General features: G+C 42.2%; 1 long non-coding RNA gene across 1 annotated transcript; it reads left to right on the top strand.

Moving 5' to 3' along the window:
- The first annotated feature begins 4,107 nt into the window (after window positions 1-4,107).
- On the top strand, window positions 4,108-7,409 carry LOC141042400 (uncharacterized). The gene is made up of 3 exons (XR_012204984.1): window positions 4,108-4,414; window positions 5,697-5,774; window positions 7,105-7,409. It is a non-coding gene; the product is annotated as an uncharacterized lncRNA (long non-coding RNA).
- The last annotated feature ends 20,037 nt before the right edge of the window (window positions 7,410-27,446 follow it).

Raw genomic sequence — 27,446 nt, 5'->3', positions numbered from 1 at the left:
AATGTCGTTTTATTTTGTTTTGCTTACTGTTTGAATAATATACCAAGATCTGAAATTCTTAAATGAGAGAGAGTCTTCACAAAGCTACATAATTATTTAACTATTCATTGATCTTCTCTTATATCTTTTTGGAGTAGTTTGTCATTTACTCGTGTGCTTCACTTATATCCTATGAGTAAATAGTTGAATGATTTGAATGTCATAAATCTGAAATTATATATGTTTCATATGCCTTTCCCATGGGGAGTAATGACTTCACATATAAGAAGTAGAGGTTGTAAATTTATTGAAGGTTAGCAAACATTGTATTGGTCACTTGAACAATTCATGAAAGAATATTGAGGGAAGAGAGATTTCACATATAAATATACTATCTTTGACATCTTTTGTAATTGTGAGCACTCATTAAAATATGACATGTTAAAAGGTTGATGTTGGACAAGGAAGACAACGTAGTGGGTTATGTTTTCTTATATCTGAAATAAAGTATATTGTCATGGATCAACCAACATGCTGAGCTTGCCTTTCCCCCTCATGCTAGCCAAATTCTTTGCACCAAGTAGAGATACTACTTGTGCTTCCAAACATCCCTTAAACCAGTATTGCCATGAGAGTCCCCCATACCTACCTATGGATTGAGTAAGATCCTTCAAGTAAGTTGTCATCGGTGCATGCAATAAAAATTGCTCTCTAAATATGTATGATCTATTAGTGTGGAGAAAATAAGCTTTATACGATCTTGTGATGTGGAAGCAATAAAAGCGACGGACTGCATAATAAAGTACGTATCACAAGTGGCAATATAAAGTGACGTTCTTTCACATTAAGATTTTGTGCATCCAACTATAAAAGCGCATGACAACCTCTTCTTCCCTCTGCGAAGGGCCTATCTTTTATTCTTGTCTTATACCTTATGCAAGAGTCATGGTGATCTTCACCTTTCCTTTTTACATTTTATCCTTTGGCAGCACATTGTGTTGGAAAGATCCTGATATATATATCCAATTGGATGTAAGGCATCATGAACTATTATTGTTGACATTACCCTTGAGGTAAAAGGTTGGGAGGCGAATCTATAAGCCCCTATCTTTCTCTGTGTCTGATTAAAACTTTAAACCCATAAATATCGCGTGAGTGTTAGCAATTGTGAAAGACTAAATGATAGTTGAGTATGTGAAGTTTGCTGAATCAAAGCTCTAGATGGTTCTTTAGCTCTAGCAAGTTGTTCTTCAAGAAATTCTCCTAGTGTCTCAATATCATCAATCAAAGTACTAGCATCATTCATAGTCGAAGTAGCATCATCAATTACTTGTGACGTATCATAATTAATAGCAGGTAGTGGTGTTGCAAGCTTACTCAAAACAGAAGGCGAATCAAGTGCAGAGCTAGACAACGGTTCCTTACCTCCCCTCGTCCTAGAGGGAACGATCTTGGTTCTATAATCCTTAAGATTCTTCATAGTGAGCAACATATATAAATCCCAAGTCACTCAGCAAATATAGCTATGCTCCCTGGCAACGGTTCCAGAAAAAGGTCTTGATAACTCACATGTATAGGGGATTGCAACAGTTTTCGAGGGTAGAGTATTCAACCCAAATTTATTGATTCGACACAAGGGGAGCCAAAGAATAGTTGCAAGTATTAGCAGTTGAGTTGTCAATTCAACCATGCCTGGAGAACTAAATATCTACAACAGAGTGATCAGTAGCACAATAATATGATAGTTTGATAGCAATAGTAACAATAGCAAAAGTAGCGGTAATAGAAGTAGCAGTAGTTTTGTAGCAATTGTGACAGCAGCAACAGCAACAGTAGTAACTTAGCAAAGATCAATATGTGAAAAGCTCATAGGGATTGGATCGGTGATAGATAATTATGTTGGATGACATTCATCATATAACAGTTATAACCTAGGGCGACACAGAACTAGCTCCAATTCATCAATGTAGTGTAGGCATGTATTCCGTATATAGTCATACGTGCTTGCGATAAGAACTTGCATGACATATTTTGTCCTACCCTCCCATGGCAGCGGTGTCCATAAGGAAACTAAGGGATATTAAGGCCTCCTTTCAATAGAGAACTAGAACAAAGCGTTAACACATGGTGAATACATGAACTCCTCAAACTACAGTAATCACCGGAAAGAATCCCAATTGTTGTCACATTGGGGTATGTGTATCATAACATGTAATAGGTGCATATAACTTGCAAGATAGGATCAAGAACACAAATATATTCGTGAAAACATAAAGAGTTCAGATCTAAAATCATGGCACTCGGGCCCTAGTGACAAGTATTAAGCATAGCAAAGTCATAGCAACACCAATCTCAGAACATAATGGATATTAGGGATCAAGCCCTAAAAAAACTAACTCGATTACATGATAAATCTCATCCTACCCATCACCGTCTAGCAAGCTGATACGTCTCCAACGTATCTATAATTTATGAAGTATTCATGCTATTATATAATCTGTTTTGGATGTTTATGGGCCTTACTAAACACTTTTATATTATTTTTGGGACAAACCTATTAACCGGAGGCCCAACCCAAATTGCTGTTTTCTTGCCTATTTGAGTGTTTCGAAGAAAAGGAATATCAAACGGAGTCCAAACGGAGTGAAACCTTCGGGAGAGTTATTTTTGGAACGAAAGCAATCCAAGAGACTTGTAGTAGACGTCAGGGAAGCTTCGAGGAAGCCACGAGGCAGGGAGGCGCGCCCCCACCCTCGTGGGCCCCTCGTGGCTCCCCTGACCGACTTCTTTCGCCTATATATATATCCATATACCCTAAAAACATCGGGGAACAGAATAGATCGGGAGTTCCGCCACCGCAAGCCTGTGTAGCCACCAAAAACCAATTGAGACCCTGTTCCGGCACCCTGCCGGAGGGGGGATCCCTCACCGGTGGCCATCTTCACAATCCCGGCGCTCTCCATGACGAGGAGGGAGTAGTTCACCCTCGGGGCCGAGGGTATGTACCAGTAGCTATGTGTTTGATCTCTCTCTCTCTCGTGTTCTTGAGGTGTTACGATCTTGATGTATCGCGGGATTTGCTATTATAGTTGGATCTTATGATGTTTCTCCCCCTCTACTATCTTGTAATGGATTGAGTTTTCCTTTAGAAGTTATCATATCGGATTGAGTCTTTGAGGATTTGAGAACACTTGATGTATGTCTTGCATGTGCTTATCTGTGGTGACAATGGGATATCACGTGATCCACTTGATGTATGTTTTGGTGATCAACTTGCGGGTTCCATAACATTGTAAACTTATGCATAGGGGTTGGCACACGTTTTCGTCTTGACTCTCCGATAGAAACTTTGGGGCACTCTTTGAAGTTCTATGTGTTGGTTGAATAGATGAATCTGAGATTCTGCGATGCATATCATATAATCATACCCACGGATACTTGAGGTGACATTGGAGTATCTAGGTGACATTAGGGTTTTGGTTGATTTGTGTCTTAAGGTGTTATTCTAGTACTATGACGCCCGGATAATTAAGCTACAGTGAACCTCTGCTAATTATGCCACGTCACTTCGATTACTGTTGTCAATGTCGCGTTAATCCAAAACCGATTCGAAATTCAAATTTGAAAGGAAGTCAAACGATAGAAGTTTTCAAACATTAAAACTATAATGTTCACATTATTCTAAAAATTCCTCTGACCTTTGTCATGTTGAAACCAACTTTATTTGACTCACAAATTAATTCCTAGAAAATTAATAAGTGGTCCAACAGAAGTTAAATAACCTTCTAAATATAAACATGATTTCATATGTTTTTAAATTGACCACCAAGCTTTGTGGACAGCCCCATAATATTGCACAATATTTATGGGAAAATTATCATATTTAACAAAACTCTTTTAGTAAGTATATAAAAGGCAAAACAGAGAGGTATATGTATAATAGAAATTAAAAAAATCATAGTGCACTTTTGGCCCACTATGAATAGGAGCTAGGAGGCCCAGCCCACCTCCCCAGCTCCTTCCTCTGTTCACGGAAGCCTCGTGGACAGAGGGGGCGCGTCCATGGCCAGGGATCGCCACGCGCCGGCCATCCGAGCTCCCCGGCAAGTATAAGACCGTCCCCGACGCCCTAGGGTTCAGCCTCGTCCACTCTCCCTCGCGATTCTTCCCCTCTCGCCCCAGATCCGCCGCTCCACGCGCACCCGCCACCATCGCCGCCATGGACTACCTCCCCCGTTGTGGCCACCGTCGTCCTCGCCGGCAGATACTGCGTTAGGAGCTCCACCTGCTCCCTCTGCTTCTACTCCGACCACGAGCCCAAGACCTACGCCACTGCATCGAGCTCCTCCCTCTTCTTCTGTCGCCGGCGCTTCTCCGACGAATTGCTCGCCGTCTGCTGCTCCCGTTCCTCGCAGAGCCTTCCTTGTGCTCCATGGTGAGCCCCTCGTCAAAAACTCGCTCCCTTCCCGCTGTTTCCATGCCCGTAACAATTGCTTCCATTACCACCGTAGTTAGTCGTCGTCGTCCGCTTCGCCGCCGCGGCCACCGCCCGGCTTGGCACTCGCCCGCCTGCACGGACGCCCCTTCCTACTGCCGCTACTTGGCGCTGGTCACCCCGCCACTACTGCTGCTGCTTTGCCGCCGCTCCGGCTCTGCTTCTGTGCCGCTGCCCACGCTCCTCTGCTACTCGCCACGACCCCGCGAGCGCCCCACCGTGTTCGGCCGCGCCGGCCTCCGCTGGTCGCGCGCCCCGCCTGCCCTGGCCGCGCCCGCCGGCCGCTGGCCGCGCTCGCCGCGAGCCCGACGCCCAACTATGCGTGCCCCGCCCAACGCCCCTGACCTCCTCCCGTGCGCTGAACTGCTGCTGCTCCCGCTGCTTGCTAGCTGCTGTTGACTGCTACGCTGCTGCTATTGAAGCTACTGCCGTTGCTGCTCATGCCCCACTTCTCCAGTTGTCGCTAGCAGCTACTACAAATAGTTGTTCCTTGCTACTGCTTCGTGTTGCGGCTTATACTGCCATTGTTGCTTGCAGCTAGCCATGGCCGTGGGTGGTGTGTGCTAGACTGCTAGGTGTGTGTGCGTGTGTGTTTTCTCCGTGTGTGGCCGGCCGTGACTAATTTCCGGCCATGTCCAATTAGTTTAGGGTTAATTAGTAGCTAGGTTATCTACTAGCAGATGACATGTGGGACTCCCCTTTATTAAATTAGTTAGTTGTTTTTTTACACTTGTGAAAATGACACGTGGGCCACACACCCTGTTGACCCGTCAAATTGACTTGGTCAACCCAACGCACGGCCCCACCTGTAATACACACCGGCTAGCACAGCACCCTGTGACAGGAGTATTTAGATATATAATTTCAATTGAAATATTTTAGAAAATCCTTAAATCGTTTTTTTAAATCATATAAATAATCCGTAGCTCGGATGAAAAAACTTTGTACATGAAAGTTGCTCAGAACGACGAGACGAATCCGGATACGCAGCCTGTTCGCCCGCCACACATCCTTAGCATAGCAAACACGCAACTTTCCCCCCTCCGGTTCATCTGTCCGAAAACGCGAAACACCGGGAATACTTCCCCGGATGTTTCCCCCCTTTCCCGGTACCACCTCCTACCATGTTAGGGCACACCTAGCACCGCGCATTGACATGTCTTCCATTGTCATGCTTATGTTTGCATTATATTTATTGTTTCTTTCCCCTTTTCTCCGGTAGACTACGAGACCGACGCCGCTGCTGGTGCCCCGACCGACTACGCTGTTGACGACCCCTCCTTCTTGCCAGAGCAACCAGGCAAGCCCCCCTTTGATCACCAGATATCGCCCATTCCTTCTCTATACTGCTTGCATTAGAGTAGCGTAGCATGTTACTTCTTTCGGTTAATCCTATTCTGCTGCATAGCCTGTCATTGTTGCTACAGTTGTTACCCTTACCTGCTATCCTACTGCTTAGTATAGGATGCTAGTGTTCCATCAGTGGCCCTACACTCTTGTCCGTCTGCCATGCTATACTATCGGGCCGTGATCACTAGGGAGGTGATCACGGGTATATACTATATACTTCATATACATGACACATGTGGTGACTAAAGTCGGGTCAGCTCGTTGAGTACCCGCAAGTGATTCTGATGAGGGGGCTGAAAGGACAGGTGGCTCCATCCCGGTAGAGGTGGGCCTGGGTTCCTGACGGCCCCCGACTGTTACTTTGTGGCGGAGCGACAGGGCAGGTTGAGACCACCTAGGAGAGAGGTGGGCCTAGCCCTGGTCGGCGTCCGCGGTTACTTCAAAATAACACGCTTAACGAGTTCTTTGTATTTGATCTGAGTCTGGCCATTTGGTCTATATGCACTAACCAACTACGCGGGAATAGTTATGGGCACTCGACGTCGTGGTATCAGCCGAAGCCTTCGTGACGTCAGCAACGGAGCGGCGCGCGCCGGATTGGACTAGAACACCTGCTAGGCTAGGTCTGCTTCCGGCCGCCCTCGCAACGTGCAGGTGTGCAATGGGCGATGGGCCTAGACCCCTGCGCCATAGGATTTAGACCGGCGTGCTGACCTCTCTGTTGTGCCTAGGTGGGGCTGCGACGTGTTGATCTTCCAAGGCCGGGCATGACCCAGGAAAGTGTGTCCAGCCAAATGGGATCAAGCGTGTTGGGTTATGTGGTGCACCCCTGCAGGGAAGTTTATCTATTCGAATAGCCGTGTCCCTCGGTAAAAGGACGACCCGGAGTTGTACCTTGACCTTATGACAACTAGAACCGGATACTTAATAAAACACACCCTTCCAAGTGCCAGATATAACCCGGTGATCGCTCTCTAACAGGGCGACGAGGAGGGGATCGCCGGGTAGGATTATGCTATGCGATGCTACTTGGTGAACTTACCATCTACTCTCTTCTACATGCTGCAAGATGGAGGTGGCCAGAAGCGTAGTCTTCGACAAGATTAGCCATCCCCCTCTTATTCTGGCATTCTGCAGTTCAGTCCACCGATATGGCCCTTTACACATATACCCATGCATATGTAGTGTAGCTCCTTGCTTGCGAGTACTTTGGATGAGTACTCACGGTTGCTTTTCTCCCTCTTTTCCCCCTTTCCCTTCTACCTGGTTGTGGCAACCAGATGCTGGAGCCCAGGAGCCAGACGCCACCGTCGACGACGACTCCTACTACACCGGAGGTGCCTACTACTACGTGCAGGCCGCTGACGACGACCAGGAGTAGTTAGGAGGATCCCAGGCAGGAGGCCTGCACCTCTTTCGATCTGTATCCCAGTTTGTGCTAGCCATCTAATGGCAACATGTTTAACTTATGTCTGTACTCAGATATTGTTGCTTTCGCTGACTCGTCTATGATCGAGCACTTGTATTCGAGCCCTCGAGGCCCCTGGCTTGTATTATGATGCTAGTATGACTTATTTATGTCTTAGAGTTGTGTTGTGATATCTTCGCGTGAGTCCCTGATCTTGATCGTACACGTTTGCGTGCATGATTAGTGTACAGTCAAATCGGGGGCGTCACAAGTACGAACTCTATGATAGATCGAACGGAAAGAATAGCTTCGTGTTATTTTACTATGGACTCTTGAATAGATCGATCAGAAAGAATAACTTTGAGGTGGTTTCGTACCCTACAATAATCTCTTCGTTTGTTCTCCGCTATTAGTGACTTTGGAGTGACTCTTTGTTGCATGTTGAGGGATAGTTATGTGATCCAACTATGTTATTATTGTTGAGAGAACTTGCACTAGTGAAAGTATGAACCCTAGGCCTTGTTTCCTAGCATTAGAATAATGTTTACGCTCACTTTTATCATTAGTTACCTTGCTGTTTTTATATTTTCAGATTACAAAAACCTATATCTACCATCCATATTGCACTTGTATCACCATCTCTTCGCCGAACTAGTGCACCTATACAATTTACCATTGTATTGGGTGTGTTGGGGACACAAGAGACTCTTTGTTATTTGGCTGCAGGGTTATTTGAGAGAGACCATCTTCATCCTATGCCTCCCACAGATTGATAAACCTTAGGTCATCCACTTGAGGGAAATTTGCTAGTGTCCTACAAACCTCTGCACTTGGAGGCCCAACAACGTCTACAAGAAGAAGGTTGTGTAGTAGACATCACAAGCCTACGAAGGAATTACTCACTAGTGGTGAGCATCATGAAATTGGTGATGGAGGAAGGTTGATGATGACGACGAGATGAGCCCTCCCGATGAAGAATAAGAGGTGGGGAACAATTCTATAGAATTCTTCTTCTATCAATTGAACACAATTTTCCTTTCCATCATTTTCACGGAAGACATTATAAAGATGAATAATATGATGCAACCTCAATTCCATTTTTTGTAGTTTACTTTTTATAAATCAAACTAGTGATAAAACATGAAACTAAAAGATTCAATTGCAAGATCTAAAGATATACCTTCAAGCACTCATCTCCCCGACAACGGCGCCAGAAAAAAGCTTGATGTCTACTATGCAACTTTATTCTTGTAGACTCGTGTTGGGCCTCCAAGCGCATATTTTTGTAGGACAGTAGCTAATTTCCCTCAAGTGGATGACCTATGGTTTATCAATCTGTGGGAGGCGTAGGATGAAGATGGTCTCTCTCAAACAACCCTGCAACCAAATAACAAAGAGTCTCTTGTGTCCCCAACACACCAAATACAATGATAAATTGTATAGGTGCACTAGTTCGGTGAAGAGATGGTGATACCAGTGTAGTAATGATACTAGATATTGATTTTTGTAATACTAACAATAAAAATAGCAAGGTAGCAAGTAAAAAAGTGAGCACAAACGGTATTGCAATGCATGAAGACAAGGCCTAGGGTCCATACTTTCGCTAGTGCAATCTCTCAACAATGCTAATATAATTGGATCGTATATGCATCCCTCGCGTGCGATGAAGAATCACTCCAAAGTTCTTATCTAGCGGAGAACATAAGAAGAAATTGTTTGTAGGGTACAAAACCACCTTAAAGTTATTCTTTACGTTCGATCTATTCAAGAGTTCATACTAAAATAACACCATACGATACGCATCAACCAACTCTAATGTCACCTAGATACTCCAATGTCACCACAAGTATCCATGAGTTAAATATACGATACGCATCAAACAATTTCATATTCATAATAATCAATCCAACACAAAGAACCTCAAAGAGTGCCCCAAGATTTCTACTGGAGAAACAAAGACGAGAACGTGAATCAACCCCTATGCATAGATTACTCCAATGTCACCTCGGGAATCCGCGAGTTCAATGCCAAAACATATATGAAATGAATCAATATAACACCCCATTGTCACCACGGGTATAAATATGCAAGACATATATCAAGTGCTCTCAAATCCATAAAAGTATTCAATCCGATAAAACGAAATCTCGACGGGAAAACTCAATTCATCACAACAAGATAGAGTGGGAGAAACACCATATGATCCAACTATATTAACAAAGCCCCCTATACATCAAGATCGTGCCATCAAGAACACGAGAGAGAGAGAGAGATTAAACACATAGCTACTGGTTCAAACCCTCAGCCCTGAGGGTGGACTACTCCCTCCTCTTCGTGGTGGCCGCCGGGATGATCAAGATGGCCACCGGTGATGATTTCCCCCTCCGGCAGGGTGCTGGAACAAGGTCTAGATTGGTTTTTCGTGGCTATAGAGGCTTGCGGCGGCGGAACTTCTGATCTAGGGTTATCTTCTGGGGTTTTGGAATATTTGGGAATTTATAGGGCGAAGAGGCGGTGCGGGAAGCCACCGAGGTGGGCACAAGCCACCAGGGCGCGACTAGGCCCCCAGGCGCGCCCAGGTGGGTTGTGCCCCCTCGTGGCACCCCTCTAGTACTTCTTTGGCCCACTGGATGTCTTCTGGTCCGAAAAAATCTCCAAAAAGTTTCGCTGTGTTTGGACTTCGTTTGGTATTGATTTTCTGCGAAGTAAAAAACAAGCAAAAAAAGCAACTGGCACTGGGCACTGTTTCAATAGGTTAGTCCCAAAAAATGATATAAAGTTGCTATAAAATGATTGTAAAACATCCAAGAATGATAATATAACAGCATGGAACAATCAAAAATTATAGATACGTTGGAGACGTATCAGCATCCCCAAGCTTAATTCCTGCTCGTCCTCCAGTAGGTAAATGATAAAAACAGAATTTTTTTATGTTGAATGCAGCCTAACATGTTCATCACATATTCTTTTCTTTTGTAGCAAGGACATTTGGACTTTTATATGGTTCAAAGCAATAGTCTAGTTTTGACATGAAGATTTCCATACTCAAGCATATCAACAAGCAACCATGTCTTTCAAAATATCAACACTAAAGAAAGTTATCCTTAGCCCATCATGCTCAATCATTGGTCCATTCATGAAACACACTCTCATATTAGCTACATCCAATGCTAAAATACGATCATAGTGCTCCTTAGTTGGTGCTTTATAAGAGAAGATGGAGACTCAAATAAAAATAAAAATTGCATAAAGTAAATAGAAAGGCCCTTCGCAGAGGGAAGTAGGGATTTGTAGAGGTGCCAGAGCTCAAAGCGAAAAAATGAGAGATAAAATATTTTGGGTGGCATGCTTTTCCCGTCAACGAAAATGATCTAGTAGTTCCCAATACTTTCCATGCTAGATACATCATAGGCGGTTCCCAAACAGAAAATAAAGTTTATTCCTTTTCCACCATTCTTTCACATTCCACGGCTAGCCGTATCTACGGGTACCTTCCATACCAACACTTTCCAAGGAATTTATTATTTGACAACATAAAGTAAATTTTTTTCATTTCGGGACTGGGCATCCCTAATACCTTTGCCATACACTCGTGCAATGACAAGTGACTAAACACTCATCGTGAGAATAACACATCTAGCATGAAAAATATCGGCCACCCCCTACCATTTCATGAGCGGTACGAACACACAAAAAGAAAATTTATTTTGAAAATCAGCGATGGCAAATACAAATTGCTTAGAATGGCACTGAAATACCGCATATAGGTAGGTATGGTGGACTCATATGGCAAAACTGGGTTTAAGGTTTTTGGATGTACAAGTAGTATTTCTACTTAGTACAAGAGAAGGCTAGCAAAAAGATTGAGAAGCAACCAACCAAGAAACAAAAATCACATAAGCGAGCATTAAGCATAACTAACACCGAATAATGCAACAGAAGTAGGATATAATTTCATTGCATAACTATTAACTTTCGTGCTTGCATAGGGAATCACAAACCTTAACATCAATATTCTTACTAAAGCATAATTACTCACCAACATGATCACATATCACTATCATCATATCTCAAAACTATTACAAAGAATCAAGTTTATTTTGTCCAATGATATTCATGAAAGTTTTTATTATATTCCTCTTGAATATCTATCACTTTGGGACTAATTTCATAAGTTGCAATTGCTTTTGACAAGCTCAAGCAAATTTAAGTGAAGAACATGAGCATAAAATTTTCTTCTCTCAAAATAATATAAGTGAAGCATGAGAGAATTCCTTCAAAAATTTACTAACTCTCAAATAAATCTAAGTGAAGCATGAGAGTTTTTCTTCAAAAATTCCAAAGCACACCGTGCTAAAAAAGATATAAGTGAAGCACTAGAGCAAATGACAAACTACTCCAAAAAGATATAAGCGAGGATCAGGTGAGTAGTTAAGTAAATAGGTAGCTAGGTGAGGACTCTCTCTTATTTAAAAACTTTCAGATCTAATAATTTTATTAAAACAGCAAGCAAAACAAAAAAATGACATTCCAATAATAGCACAACTCATGTCAAGAAGCAAAAACTTAGGCTCAACCGAGGCTAACTGATAATTGTTGATGAAGAAAGGTGGGATGCCTACCTGGGCATCCCAAGCTTAGATGCTTGAGACTTCTTGAAATATTATCTTGGGATGCCTTGGGCATCCCCAATCTTGAGCTTTTGTGTCTCCTTAATTCCTTTTATATCATGGTTTCCCTAAATCTTAAAAACTTCATCCACAAAAAACTCAACAAGAACCCATGAGATAAGTTAGTATAAATCAAGGCAATAACCTTATCATTATCAACTATAGCAAATCACTAAAATTATTATTTAACATTTCATACTAAATGCCTCTGCATATTTAATACTCCCATCCTCAAATAGAATCATTAAACAAGCAAACATATGCAAACAATGCAAACATAACAGCACTCTGTCAAAACAGTACGGTCTGTAAAGAATGCAAGAATATTCATACTTCTGTAACTCAAAATTTTCTGAAAATTGACCACATTGTAGAAAATTTATCATAGCTTATTGTGCAAAAAGTTTCAACATTTTATCACACTGACTTTTCTTGGGAATTTTTGCAACAGCGGTAAAATTTCTGTTTTGAAACAACAACATGTAGACTTGCAAAATAAGCATGGCAAAGGCTATACTTGACATTTTTGTTGAAATGAAAGATGCAAAATATTATTCTAAATAACAGCAAGCAAATCCTAACAAAATAAAATGACTCTCCAAGCAAAACCCATATCATGTGACGAATGAAAACATAGCTCCAAGTGAGGGTACGATAATGTTGGAGACGAAAGAGGGGATGCCTTACGGGGCATCCAATAGCTTAGTTGCTTCGATCTTCCTTGAATATTACCTTGGGGGTGCCTTGGGAATCCCCAAGCTTATGGTATTTTCACTCCTTATTCTCCTCATATTGATATCTCACCCAAAACTTGAAAACTTCAATCACACAAAACTTAATGGAACTTCGTGAGGTGGGTTAGTATGATAAAGAGCACACCATTCACTTTTGGTACTGTCAAAGACAAGAGTCATAATTGTTCTCACACAATGCCTACTGGACCATATCATTTGCACAATTTATATTGAGCAATATAAGCCATAGAGACTAGAAAACAAGCAAACTATGCATTCAAAAAAGAATCTGTCAAAAACAGAACAGTCTGTAATGATCTGGACAACTACCATACTTCTACTACTCCAAAAATTCTGAAACGTTAGGAAAACATAGACAATTTGTATATCAATCATCTGTAAAAAATTCATAATTTTATCACGTTCCAGTGAATTCAAAATTTTTTGTCACTGGAAGCAAAAGTTTCTGTTTTTGCACAGAATCAAGTCAACTATCATCCACACCATCCCAAAGGCTTTACTTCGCACCTTATTGAAACAAAAGCTATAAAACATGATAACTACAGCAGCCTAATCATGTGAACAGATAAAAATAGTAGGTAAAAGTGTTGGGTTGTCTCCCAACAAGCCCTTTTCTTTAATGCCTTTTTAGTAGGCATGATGATTTCAATGATGCTCGCGTAAAAGATAAGAATTGAAACGTAAAGAGAGCATCATGAAACACATGGCAAGCACATTTAAGTCTAACCCACTACCTATTCATAAGGATTTTGTGGGCAAATAATTTATGGGAGCAAGAATCAACTAGCATAGGAAGGCAAAACAAGCATAACTTCAAAAATTTCAACACATAGAGAGGAAACTTGAGATTAGTGAGAACCTACAAGCATATGTTCCTCTCTCATAATAATTTTCAGTAGCATCATGAATGAATTCAACAATATAGCTATCACATAAAGCATTCTTTTCATGATCCACAAGCATAGAAATTTTATTGCTCTCCACATAAGCAAATTTATTCTCATCAATAGTAGTGGGAGCAAACTCAACAAAATAACTATCATGGGATTGAAAATTAAAATCATGATGACAAGTTTCATGGTTATCATCATTTAATATAGCATACATGTCATCACCCTCATCATCATAGATAGCAACTTTGTTGTCATAACCAATTGTAACCTCTTCCAAAATAGTGGATTCATCACTAAATAAAGTCATGACCTCTCCAAATCCACTTTCATAATTATTATAAGATTCAACACCCTCCAAAATAGTGGGATCATTATTATCTAAAGTTGACACTCTTACAAACCCATTTTCATCAATATAATCATCATAAATAGGAGGCATGCTATCATCATCATAAATTTTCTCATCAAAACTTGCGGGACTAAAAATATCATATTCATCAAACATAGCATCCCCAAGCTTACGGCTTTGCATATCACTAGCATCATGGATATTCAAAGAATTCATTCTAGTAACATTGCAACCATTCTCATCATTCAGATATTTTATGCCAAACATTTTATAAAATTCTTCTTCTATCAATTAAGCACAGTTTTTCTTTCCATCATTTTCATGAAAGACATTATAAAGATGAATAATATGATGCAACGTCAATTTCATTTTTTTTGTAGTTTTCTTTTTATAAACCAAACTAGTGATAAAACAAGAAACTAAAAGATTCAGTTGCAAGATCTAAAGATATACCTTCAAGCACTCACCTCCCCGGCAACGGCGCCAGAAAAGAGCTTGATGTCTACTACGCAACTTTATTCTTGTAGACTCGTGTTGGGCCTCCAAGCGCAGAGTTTTGTAGGACAGTAGCAAATTTCCCTCAAGTGGATGACCTAAGGTTTATCAATCCATGGTAGGCGTAGGATGAAGATGGTCTCTCTCAAACAACCCTGCAACCAAATAACAAATTGTCTCTTATGTCCCCAACACACCAAATACAATGGTAAATTGTATAGGTGCACTAGTTCGGCGAAGAGATGTATAGGTGCACTAGTTCGGCGAAGAGATGTATAGGTGCACTAGTTCGGCGAAGAGATGTATAGGTGCACTAGTTCGGCGAAGAATCTCTTATGTCCCCAACACACCAAACAGTTCTCCTCATCGCTGCGCACGTCACCCATGTGAGGGCACGGGGCCGCGCGACCTGGCTGAACAACCCTTGGCTTGCTCGTTCCTGAGAGGGTGCCTCGGGAGGCAACCTCGGGAGGCCGCCTCACTAGAGGGCCTCGCGAGGCTCTTGGTGGAACCGCCTAGTCCGCTCGGGACACCTGCTGATGGGGGCCTCGTGAGGTGAGGGTCTCGTGAGGAGTCTTGCTCATGGCGCTTGCTGGTGGGCCACTCATTGGGTTCTTGCTATGCGCCGCATCCTAGGCTTAAGGCAAATGGACCTGGGTACCCCCAGTCCCACGGGTCCGACAGTTTCCCACTTCTATGATCACCACGATCAGCCTACGTGATTCGTGTTGTAATAGCACTGCTCCACCCATCAAGCTAAACAAGCTTAGTTATACAAATTCAAATCTGATATGATGCTGATATTAGTAAAACAGAGACATATTTAATTGGTCAGCTAAATGTCCCTACTTTAGTTTGGAAATGCATGTGAACCACATATGGCGAGATAGGAAGGAATAGTATTTGTCTGTGCGCTCTGGTTCATCATGGGTGGGAAACAGACATTGTATAGAAAGACTTGTAATATCTTCAATCTGCTTGCTTTTCTGCTCTTCCCTTTACATGATCCTCTTCTCTTCTTCTTTAATAAGTACAGTATGTTCCTTGTTAAAAAGAGTAGCAGAGACATTTGCGGTTGACAGGTCAGGTCAAGTTGTTCTTCCTTAGTATATTTTGAAGCTATCATCTGCGAAGTATCATTACTTCTAGAGCTCTCATATTTTGAGTAGTAGGCCACATAATATTAATGCACACACAAAATTACAGCACACATGGCATCTCTCGGAAGAATTGCACAGATAGCACATAGGGGTTTACAGGGAGGCACTATTGGATTAGAATCACTTATGCATTACAAAGATAGTCTCACTTATTTTTATGTTTTCATGCATGTTAGGTATTGAACATGATCATAATGAATATGAGAATGGGCGCACGAGAGCAATATTGTGGAACAATCCACTGGCTAAACTACTTTGCATGGTGGAGGATGACCTATCTTATTCACCCATCAAGGTGGTTGCTCTAACTTGGCAAGGTTGTATTGGTCGCACGTATCTTGCATATGATGTCTTGCATTACTTCTACATTGTTACACCACCATCTGCTTAGTTTAAGCATCATATATGAGTATATGCCATGCCTATCCATTTTCTGTACCTATTCCATGTGTCATCTTACCATGTTTTTCCAGTCAAATATTGTTCTTTCATAATAGATGTCCAAAAGGAAGAGGGTGAGTGCAAATCCTAAAGGAGTACAAACTAAGTATTTGGAAAAGACAGTGATACTTGATAAATCACATAGATCAGCAGCACCAGAAAACACAGGCCCAACTATAGAACACTTTACCCCTACTCCACTGGCCAAAGCCCTATTAGAACTGCAGAGAGCCCAGCATCAGGTATTGTCTATGATATCAATTCAAAATTTGAACTCCTACTTTTCTGCATGTGCCTTACCATCTCTCTTGTAGATGAATCTCCATTCTCAAATGATCATAGGATCTCACAACAATACTGGGCACTGCATTGCTCTTGTCGGTACCTCTTGCCCTTTATCAGTATACTTACACTCATTGCTGTTTGATTATGTAGCATCGATGTAAATGTTCGCTTCCTTATTAATGTCTACTACGCAACCTTCTTCTTGTAGACTCGTGTTGGGCCTCCAAGCGCAGAGTTTTGTAGGACAGTAGCAAATTTCCCTCAAGTGGATGACCTAAGGTTTATCAATCCGTGGGAGGCGTAGGATGAAGATGGTCTCTCTCAAACAACCCTGTAACCAAATAACAAAGAGTCTCTTGTGTCCCCAACACACCCAATACAATGGTATATTGTATAGGTGCACTAGTTTTGCAAAGAGATGGTGATACAAGCGTAATATGGATAGTAGATATAAGTTTTTGTAATCTGAAAATATAAAAATAGCAAGGTAGCAAGTGGTAAAAGTGAGAGAAAACGGTATTGCAATGCTTGAAAACAAGGCCTAGGGTTCATACTTTCACTAGTGCAAGTTCTCTCAACAATGGTAACATAATTAGATCATATGGCAATCCCTCAACGTGCGACAAAGGTCACTCCAAAGTTCCTATCGCGGAGAACATTAGATGAAATTGCTTGTAGGGTACGAAACCACCTCAAAGATATTCTTCCGATCAATCCATTGAGCTATTCCTATAAGTGTCACAAACAACCGTAGAGTTCGTAGTAAAATAACACCATATGACACACATCAATCAACCCTAATGTCACCTAGATACTCCAATGTCACCACAAGTATTCGTGGGTCAATTATACGATATTGTAACATCCCAAATTTTCAAATTGGAATGTTATACTTTAGATCATCATTGCATATCATATTTTATTGCATTTTGGTTGATCCTAGAAATTCTACGAAGCTCAAGGACCCACGGAGAGAGTTGGGGATTTCATTATTTTCATATTCGAGTCTTTCTCGAATTTTGAAAAGAGGATCGTTTGATTTTAATTATTTTTTCTCTGAAATATTACTTTTATTAAAAATAAAAGAGAGAGGATAATATGACTTACTCAAAATAAAGAAATATCAGAGATTTAATATTAAAATCAAATAAGATTTTTAGTCGGAGTTTTGTCGCTATTTTATTTGAATTAGGAAAAATATGCGTTTTTTCAAAATTGCATTTTAGGCCCAAATAAATGTTCACCTTGTCCGGCCTATTTTTAGAGGACGGGGGAATTTTATTTCGGGATTTTTGGAGTCAATTTAGTATTTCTTTTCTTTGTTTTTCTGCACGTCGAAATTATTTTTAAAAAAAAGTCAAACCGACTTTGGGCCGTACCCGGCCAGGAGACCTCGGGCCGGCCCCTTTATAAGCTGCCGCCCGCACCCCGCAGCCCAACCAGCCCCGCCGCCGCCGCCCAAACCTTAACCCCGCCGCCGCCGCTCGCCGCCGCTGTCGCCCCGCGCCGCCACGCCGCCGACCACCGCCGCCGGAGCCGCCGTGCCGCCTCCCGCCGGAGTTCGAGGTAGCCGCCGGTTTGTTTAAAAAACCGATCGGTTTTATTTCGTAAACCCTAGTTTCGTTTTTGTTTAGATCGGTTCGGTTTATTTTTTATTGGTTTAGTTATTTAGCGAACGTTCGTCCGTGCGTTCGTTTTAACGAACCGTTTTCACCGTTTAGTCGCAGACAGCGAACGTTCATTCGTTAGCATGTTCGTCAGTTTTTCTTTTTCTCGGATTTTTCCGTGATTATTTTCGATCGCGATTTCTGATCCGATTTTCGTTCTAGTATAACTTTTCGCTCGTTTATCGGAATCAGGCGATTCAAGCGCCTAGAGTTTTGTCTCGGAACCCTCTTTCTGTTTAGCCAACTTAAACAAGTTTTTGCTACCGTAAAATTTGACTTTAGTCCAGATTAGTAAACGAAGCTTTTTTCTTTCGCCGTTGAGTTTTGTTGCTTCGTTTGATTTGATTCTTTTTGCAAACCGGAGTTCTTAAGTTGAACTTTCTGGTTAGATCTCTTATTTGAGTTTTACCCGTGCCCTTGCTTGATGGCTTATTGTATGCTTGTTTGTTTGCGATAGAGTACCCGGAGTGCGAAGCGTGCTACTACGAGTCTCTAGGTTTCGCGGATCATTAGCAAGGCAAGTAACACTTTGATCATACCTCTTTTCTACCCAGTTTTATTGCATTAGATCAATCCTCAAATAATTGCATGGTTAGTATCTGAATTAAATTTTGGGTTGGGAAGTAGCTAAGGTAGTACCTATTCACCTGTTTATTATCAAACCCTGGGAGTTACTTCTACGTTATGCTTATATTGCTATGCTATGCTCGTAGACGTGGATTGGGTTTGAGTGTATCCATGACAGATGTGAGATTGTTAATTAATGGTTAAACTTAAGGTGACAACTTAAATACACATCTGGGTGGATTGAGGCACCTGGGGAACCCAGTGATTGCCTGTATTTTTGGAAATCCTGGGGTACCGTGTGATTCTCCTATGGACTGCCACCTAGGCTCAAAGGGATCATGAGATTATTCATACTATAAACTTCCGTGTGCAGCCACAAGCTATTATGGGCTCTAGCATAGTTGATTAAGTCGTGTGAACTCTTACAGTGGTAGACTAGCAGATGTAGGGGATGTAGGTGGTACTGTCTACCCATCGTAAGGTGCTAACGCTTCTGAAAGACTGTGTCTCGGTCATCCATTTCTCAAACACCATGTAGTGCGAGAAATCCAACGAAGGAGATCGAGTCTTGTGGGGAAAAGTGCGCAAACCTCTGCAGAGTGTACAAACTAATCATGGTTAGCCGTGTCCCCGGTTATGGACATCTTGAGTATCTGGTTCTTGGATTATCATGTTGATCTCATCACTACATAATTAATTTGATGGGTTGTTAATGATTACTTTTAATCGGGATTGAGAGGGGGTTTACCTTCTCAATGTTTTCAACAAACTTTGTAGTTAAATAAAATATATTCCTTTGCGGTAGGGAAAAATTGGCTTTTCGCAAAACATATTAACCATACAGCCTCCACCAGCCATATATGTATGTAGTGATAGCATTATTCTGTTCATTACTCTCTTGTGTTACATTGCCAGCATATTCCATGTGCTGACCCGTTTTCGGGCTGCAACGTATCATGTTGCAGACTTTTCAGACGACGAGTAAGGAGCCTTTGGTCGTGGTCTTTCACTCAGTGATGCCGTTGGAGTTGATGGACTCACTTTATCTTCCAAACCTTCCGCTGTTATCGTATTAGATGGCCTTAAGCCATATTAATTGTAATAAGTTCTCTTTTGAGAAATTCGATGTAATAAGTGTGTGATTGCTACTCTGTTATAAATCCTTCAAGTACTTTGTGTGTCAGCATTACCGATCCAGGGATGACACTTATGCAGAGAGATTAGACTGTTTGAGGTCTGGTCGCTACAGATATGCATCAAACAACTTCAGATTCATAATATTCAATCCAACATAAAGAACCTCAAAGAGTGCCCAAGATTCCTACAGGAGAAACAAGGACGAAAACATGCATCAACCCCTATGCATAGATTACCCCAATGTCACCTCGGGAATCCACGAGTTGAGTGCCAAAACATACATCAAGTGAATCAATAGAATACCCCATTGTCACCACGAGTATCCTAGGGAAGACATACATCAAGTGTTCTCAAATCCATAATAGTATTCAATCCGATAATAGTGAAACCTCGAAGGTAAAACTCAATTCATCACAAGAAGGTAGAGGGGGAGAAACACCATATGATCCAACTATAATAACAAAGCTCGCGGTACATCAAGATTGTGCCATATCAAGAACACGAGAGAGAGAGAGAGAGAGAGAGAGAGAGAGAGAAAGAGAGAGAGGACAAACACATAGCTACTGGTATATACCCTCAGCCCCGAGGCTGAACTACTCCCTCCTCGTCATGGAGAGCGTCGGGATGATGAAGATGGCCACCGGTGATGGTTCCCCCCTCCGGCAGGGTGCTGGAACGGGCTCCCAATTGGTTTCTCATGGCTACAGAGGCTTGCGGCGGCGGAACTCTCGATCTAGGTTTATTTCTTGGGGTTTCTAAATTTATAGGAATTTTTGGCGTTGGGAAAAAGTCAGGAGGGTCCACGAGGAGCCCACAACACCGGGGGGCGCCCCCAGGGGGTAGGGAGCACCCTCCACCCTTGTGGCGGCCTCATGGCTCTTCTGGCCCAACTCTTTTGCTTCGGGGGCTTCTTCTGGTCCATAAAAAATCACCGTAAATTTTCACGTCATTTGGACTCCGTTTGATATTCCTTTTCTGTAAAACTCAAAAACAAGGAAAAACATAAACTCGCACTGGGCTCTAGGTTAATAGGTTAGTCCCAAAAATCATATAAAATAACATATAAATGCATATAAAACATCCAAGATAGATAATATAATAGCATGGAACAATCAAAAATTATAGATACGTTGGAGACGTATCAAGCATCCCCAAGCTTAAGTCCTGCTCGTCCTCGAGTAGGTAAATGGTAAAAACAGAATTTTTGATGTGGAATGCTACCTAACATATTTATCAATGTAAGTTTTCTTTATTGTGGCATGAAGGTTCAGATCCATAAGATTCAAAACAAAAGTTTAATATTGATATAAAAACAATAATACTTCAAGCATACTAACAAGGAAATTATGTCTTCTCAAAATAACATGGCCAAAGAAAGTTATCCCTTCAAAATCATATAGTCTGGCTATGCTCCATCTTCATCAAACAAAATATTCAAATCATGCACAACCCCGATGATAAGCCAAGCAATTGTTTCATACTTTTGATGTTCTCAAACTTTTCAACTTTCACGCAATACATGAGCATGCACTACTGCAGGATGCTGCTAATGCGACACTACGATCAGAGACCCTTTGACGAAATTGTGTTCGATGCATTTAGCGCAAATGGTAGTGTAAAAAACCCGTCAAAAAGGTGCAAAACGTTTGTGATGACGGATGCATCAAACACGGTTCTGATTTTAGTTGCGTGTGCGATGCAGGGCATACGGTTCAGTTAAATGAACTATTTGCGATGAGGAAGAAGAATAGAAACGGGCAACCAGATGAAGGCGTGTGCGATATACGACATATAGTTCACTCGGATTAACTGTTTATGATGAGGAGGAACAACAGAAACGGGCAGCTAGATAAAGGTGTGTGCGATTGAGGGCAGATGCTTCAGAAGGATTAATTGTTTGCGATTAGGAAACAGAACAGAAATGGTCAGCCAGATCAAAGTGTCTGCGATTGATGGCATACACTTCACATGAATGAACTGTTAGCGATTAGCCACAACAAACAGAAACAGTTAGACAGATCAACGTGTGTGTGCTAGACGGGCACACATTCTAATTAAAAGAAGCGTGCGCGATGGTAATAACGAGCGCGCATGGTTGTTGGAACAAGATGTGTGCTGACATTGCCTATTGCGGCGCACCCTATGGGCAAGGTTGCAGGACGACATGAAAGCCTCATTTGAACAGGCTACCAGCGTCATTCGGCAACTAAGGGAGGGCAAGGAGAAGCTCCGGGCTGAGCGCGACCTGTTGAGGGCGAAGATCGTCGGAAGTGCGTTGCAGCAAGAGGAGACCACTGCCTTGTTGAATAGGACCGGCGTCATCGTCAAGAAACTTATGGACGAGAATGACATACTCCGCATCGAGCGCCAAAGTCTGGTGGAGGAATCTGTGGATGCTCTCATGCAGCGTCTTGAGGACACGAAAGAGCTCATCGCCGCTCGCGGCAGAGACTAGTTCCCGTGGCCTGCAGCAACGCATCAAGAAAGTAGAGAGCAGCGAGCCAGATCAATGTCTTCCTTCTTCTTTTGCCATTGTGTATTTTGGGCGTTGCCGCATGTGGCTTTTTTAATTATCTTCCCAAATATGTAAGACAATATTATCCATTGTCATTGTCCTTATATTCATCAGTCTTGCTATAAGTCGCAGTCGATGCTATATAGGTCCGTCGGATCTTACATCAAGATCCGTGCAAAACTTTCTTTTCAGATTTTCTTTTTTCTCTCTTAAATCTCAGTCCAGTGAGACATAGCCACGCCGTGAAATAGGGGCTCGGGCACCATTAATGGAGACGCTGGGAGGGAGGTGCGCGGCGGATAGAGGTCAAAGGGCTCTCCTCCCGATGAGCACGTGAAGGGGTCTGATCGCACGCCTCCCATACTCAAATAGCTACCCCGCACGGCACCTCCTCGCCAATAAAAAATGGGATGCGTGGCGGCACGTAAGTGGTAAGTAGAACGCCCACGGTTTCAATAATACTTGTGTTTCCGATTTGTAACGTGACAACACTTGTTCCAAAACGACTTTGTTGATTATTAATGTGTGCGCCTTCTCAAATCGGTCAGAAAAATTACCACATCATGTTGGTGCCATGTCATGATACCATGCCAAGTTTCATGATTTTCAGGCATGTTTTGGATTTACAGGAATTAAAAAACCAAGTTTCTCAATATTTCCACCCGAGGCACCATGCCCAAATGTTTGCATTCCATTCCCATTTCTTGCATGGGACCTACAAATTCAGCCAAGGACACACATGTGATTTTTCAACCAACTTTGGTGCACTGGAGCATGTGCTTGTAGTTCAAATTTGAATTATGCACATTAAATGCCCAGAAATTCAATTAATGCATAAAAAGGACAAACGAACCCAGAATAATTCCAAAATTTAGCACGATACTTCTATTTGGTGTAATCTACCTGTGTAAAAAAATTAAGGCGGGAGAAGGCAGTGCATGTCGTTTCGCACACGGAGGTGACACGTTCCCTCTCGGAACCACGAGCCTTCTTGAGAGAAGCTCCAGTTTTCAAGAAGCTTATACCAAAGCTTGTCCCAATTCGGCCAAAAAAATTACCACAGCATGTTGGTGCCATGTCATGACACCATGCCAAGTTTCATGATTTTCAGGCATGTTTTGGATTTACAGGAATTAAAAAACCAAGTTTCTCAATCTTTCTGGCCGAGCGACGACGCCCAAATGTTTAAATTTTATTCCCATTTCTCGCATGGGACCTAGAAATTCACCCAAGGACGCACGTGTGATTTTTCAACCAACTTTGGTGCACTGGAGCATGTGCTTGTGGTTCAAATTTGAATTATGCACATTAAATGCCTAGAAATTCAATTAATGTATAAAAAAGGCCAAATGAACCCGGAATAATTCCAGAATTTAGCACGATACTTCTATTTGGTCTAATTTGCCTGTGTAAAAAAATTAAGGCGGGAGAAGGCAGTGTACGAATGTCGTTTCGCACAAGGAGGTGATACGATCCCTCTCGGAACCACGAGCCTTCTTGAGAGAAGCTCCAGTTTGCAAGAAGCTTATACCAAAGCTTGTCCCAATTTGGCCAAAAAAATTACCACAGCATGTTGGTGCCATGTCATGACTCCATGCCAAGTTTCATGATTTTCAGGCGTGTTTTGGATTACATGCATTAAAAAACCAAGTTTCTCAATCTTTCTGGACGAGCCACGATTCCTAGATGTTTGAATTTCATTCCCATTTCTTGCATGGGACCTAGAAATTCACCCAAGGACACACATGTGATTTTTCAACCAACTTTGGTGCACTGGAGCATGTGCTTGTAGTTCAAATTTGAATTATGCACATTAAATGACCAGAAATTCAATTAATGTATAGAAAAGGCCAACGAACCCGGAATAATTCCAAAATTTAGCACGATACTTCTATTTGGTCTAATCTACCTATGTAAAAAATTTAAGGCGGGAGAAGGCAGTGTACGTATGTCGTTTCGCACACGGAGGTGACATGTTCCCTCTCGGAACCATGAGCCTTCTTAAGAGAAGCTCCGGTTTACATAAAGCTTGTACCAAAATTTGTCCCAATTCGGCCAAAAAAATTACCACGTCATGTTGGTGCCATGTCATGACACCATGCCAAGTTTCATGATTTTCAGTTGTGTTTTGGATTTACAGGAATTAAAAAACCAAGTTTCTCTATCTTTCCGGCCGAGCCACGACGCCCAGATGTTTGAATTTCATTCCCATTTCTTGCATGGGACCAAGAAATTCACCCAAGGACGCACATGTGATTTTTCAACCAACTTTGGTGCACTGGAGCATGTGCTTGTAGTTCAAATTTGAATTATGCACATTAAATGCCTAGAAATTCAATTAATGTATAAAAAAGGCCAAACGAACCCGGAATAATTCCAAAATTTAGCATGATACTTCTATTTGGTCTAATCTGCCTGTGTAAAAACATTAAGGCGGGAGAAGGGAGTGTACGTATGTCGTTTCGCACACGGAGGTGGTACGTTCCCTCTCGGAACCACGAGCCTTCTTGAGAGAAGCTCCGGTTTGCAAGAAGCTTATACCAAAGCTTGTCCCAATTCGGCCAAAAATTACCAGAGCATGTTGGTGCCATGTCATGACACCATGCCAAATTTCATGATATTCAGGCGTGTTTTGGATTTACATGAATTAAAAAACCAAGTTTCTCAATCTTTCCGGCCGAGCCACGATGCTCAGATGTTTGAATTTCATTCCCTTTTCTTGCATGGGACCTAGAAATTCACCCAAGGACACACATGCGATTTTTCAACCACCTTTGGTGCATTGGAGCATGTGCTTGTAGTTCAAATTCGAATTATGCACATTAAATGACCAGAAATTGAATTAATGTATAAGAAACTCCAAACGAACCCGCAATAATTCCAAATTTTAACACGGCGCTCATATAGTTCTATGTTGCCTCTGTAAAAAAATCAAGGGGGGAGGCAGCATAAACCGTTTCGCACACAAAGGTGACTTGCCCCCCCTCGGGAACCATGAGTCTTCTCGAGAGAAGCTCCGATTTGCAGGAAGCTTATACCAAAAACTTGTCCAAATGTGGCCAATTTTTTTACCACGGCATGTTGGTGCCATGAAATGACACCATGCCAAGTTTCATGATTTTCAGGCGAGTTTTGAATTTCCAGGAATTTTAAAACCAAGTTTCTCAATTTTCCCGGCCGAGCTACGACGCCCAGATGTTTGAATTTCATTCCCATTTCTTGCATGGGACCTATAAGTTCACCCAAAGACACACATTTGATTTTTCAACAAACTTTGGTGCACTGGAACATGTGCTTGTAGTTCAAATTCGAATTATGCACATTAAATGCCTAGAAACTCAATTAATGTATAAAAATGCCAAACGAACCAGGAATAATTCCAAATTTAAACACGATACTCATGTAGTTGCATGTTCACTGTACATAAATGTTCTAGCAATTCAAACACCATCCTTTCCCTGCGTAACAACATTTTGTCTTTCAAAACATAATGAAAAAATCAGGTATACCAGAAACAGTTTACTAGAAAGAATCGTGTGGGATGCGATATAAAATATCTTGGCGCACCGTCTTGTCTGGCTTGTGGAGGAAGCTTCGTCGTCTACAGTCCATCCCCTGCTTGAACCACACTTGCGTGCTAGTTTCTCGCGGCACCGAGCAAAACTTTTCTGCTACCGCGGAAATATCTATCTCCCCGCCCCTCCCTCCCACCAAAAGACACATTTCCACTGTTCCTCCTTCCTTTCCAAGTTCAAACCTTCACTGCTACTTACTGGCAGCTCAGCCTCCTCGCTGGTGACCCTTCTTCTTGCAGCGCTGCCTCCTCGCCGGCTACCCTTCTTCTTGCAGCACCGCCTCCTCGCCGGTGACCCTTCTTCTTGTAGCGCCGCCTCCTCGCCGGTGACCCTTCTTCTTGTTGGGCGGCCTCCTCGCCGCCGACCCTTCTTCTTGCTATGCGGCCTCGTCGATATGGTCAGGTAATGCACACCCCACCCACACCATCCTCCTACTTCCCCGTCCCACATGCCCCGACCAACGGTGCGACACCTTCCGCCGAAATCACCGTCCCCCTCCTCCAATTAAGCGTCGCCCACAGCCATTTTCCATGCAGTATAACGTGGAGCTCAGTAGCATCTGGCAGCGGAGAAGCAAATCGCGGCCGCACGCGTGCACGAGGTCGCTATGGCTGCCATGTGTGCCGATCGCCAGATCTTGGAGGAGCACCTCGTCTTCGAGGCCACCATCAACGCCGCCATGCAGTTGTCTACTTTAAAATACAGCTCATGTTGTTTTCTCGAGGCCACCGCCAGTGCCTTCTAGTGATTTTTTCTCTGTAATGTTAATATGCAATCTGATATTCACTTAACAGTTTGGTCCTCTGAAATGTAATGTTCAGTTAACAGTTTGGTCCTCTAAAATGTAATGTTCAGTTAACAGTTTGGTCCAAGAATTGCTACATTTCGTAGTACTGTTCTCAAGCATTCTTTGTTCTGTTAACTATATTATCTTCTAGTACATGTTTCTATTCTGCAATGTTGTGCTCAATTAACTATTTTGGTTCATTTGGTCTGTTGTCCATTTAACTGTTTGGTTCAATTCTGCAATTTGATTTTCATTTGTTGTGGGTACAATTTTGTATTGTTATGCATGTGAAATAAATCCAATTTGGCTATACTCAATACATATTCTACTGATAGTATGGCAACTCTCAGTTAACCTGATCAAGATCTTCCTTATGTGTGTTGCAGGGAAACAATGGGAGACACTGCATTTTACCATCAAGGTTTGCTCATGCATGGTCCTTTCGCTAATAGCACATTATTGTGCAGTTGCAGGAATCATTCTAATATTTAGGTTTCTTACAATTTGGTCTTGCACATGTAGGTCCTGCTGTCAGAGGCTTAGACCCACTGTTCGACCCATTATGGATATGGGCAAATGAGATGTCCATGAATATCAGTCAAGTCAAGAAACTCAGAAAGATTGTTAGGATGAAGAAACTTGCGATGAATAACAGCAAGATCTTTGTTTGCACAATGAAGAAGACATCAGTCAACTATAGGATGGTACTAACTCTTTTACCTTGTTTTTACCCCTTGCGCCATTTCAAAATTTATAACAGCGATTTATGCATATCTTTGTTTTCAGTACTTTTCAAACACTGGTGCGCGTCGGTGCTATACAAACGCTTTTTAACCCCTTTCCGCGATGGCATTTGGGACCGTCGCCAAGTGAGTGTGGGCGATAGGGTGTCCTTCCCACACGACCCAGAAACCGTTG

The sequence above is a fragment of the Aegilops tauschii genome, chromosome 3, assembly GCF_002575655.3.
Source record: "Aegilops tauschii subsp. strangulata cultivar AL8/78 chromosome 3, Aet v6.0, whole genome shotgun sequence".
NCBI lineage: Eukaryota > Viridiplantae > Streptophyta > Magnoliopsida > Poales > Poaceae > Aegilops > Aegilops tauschii.
Note: the sequence above shows the minus strand (reverse complement) of the source record. Positions and strands in the feature narration are given on the sequence as shown.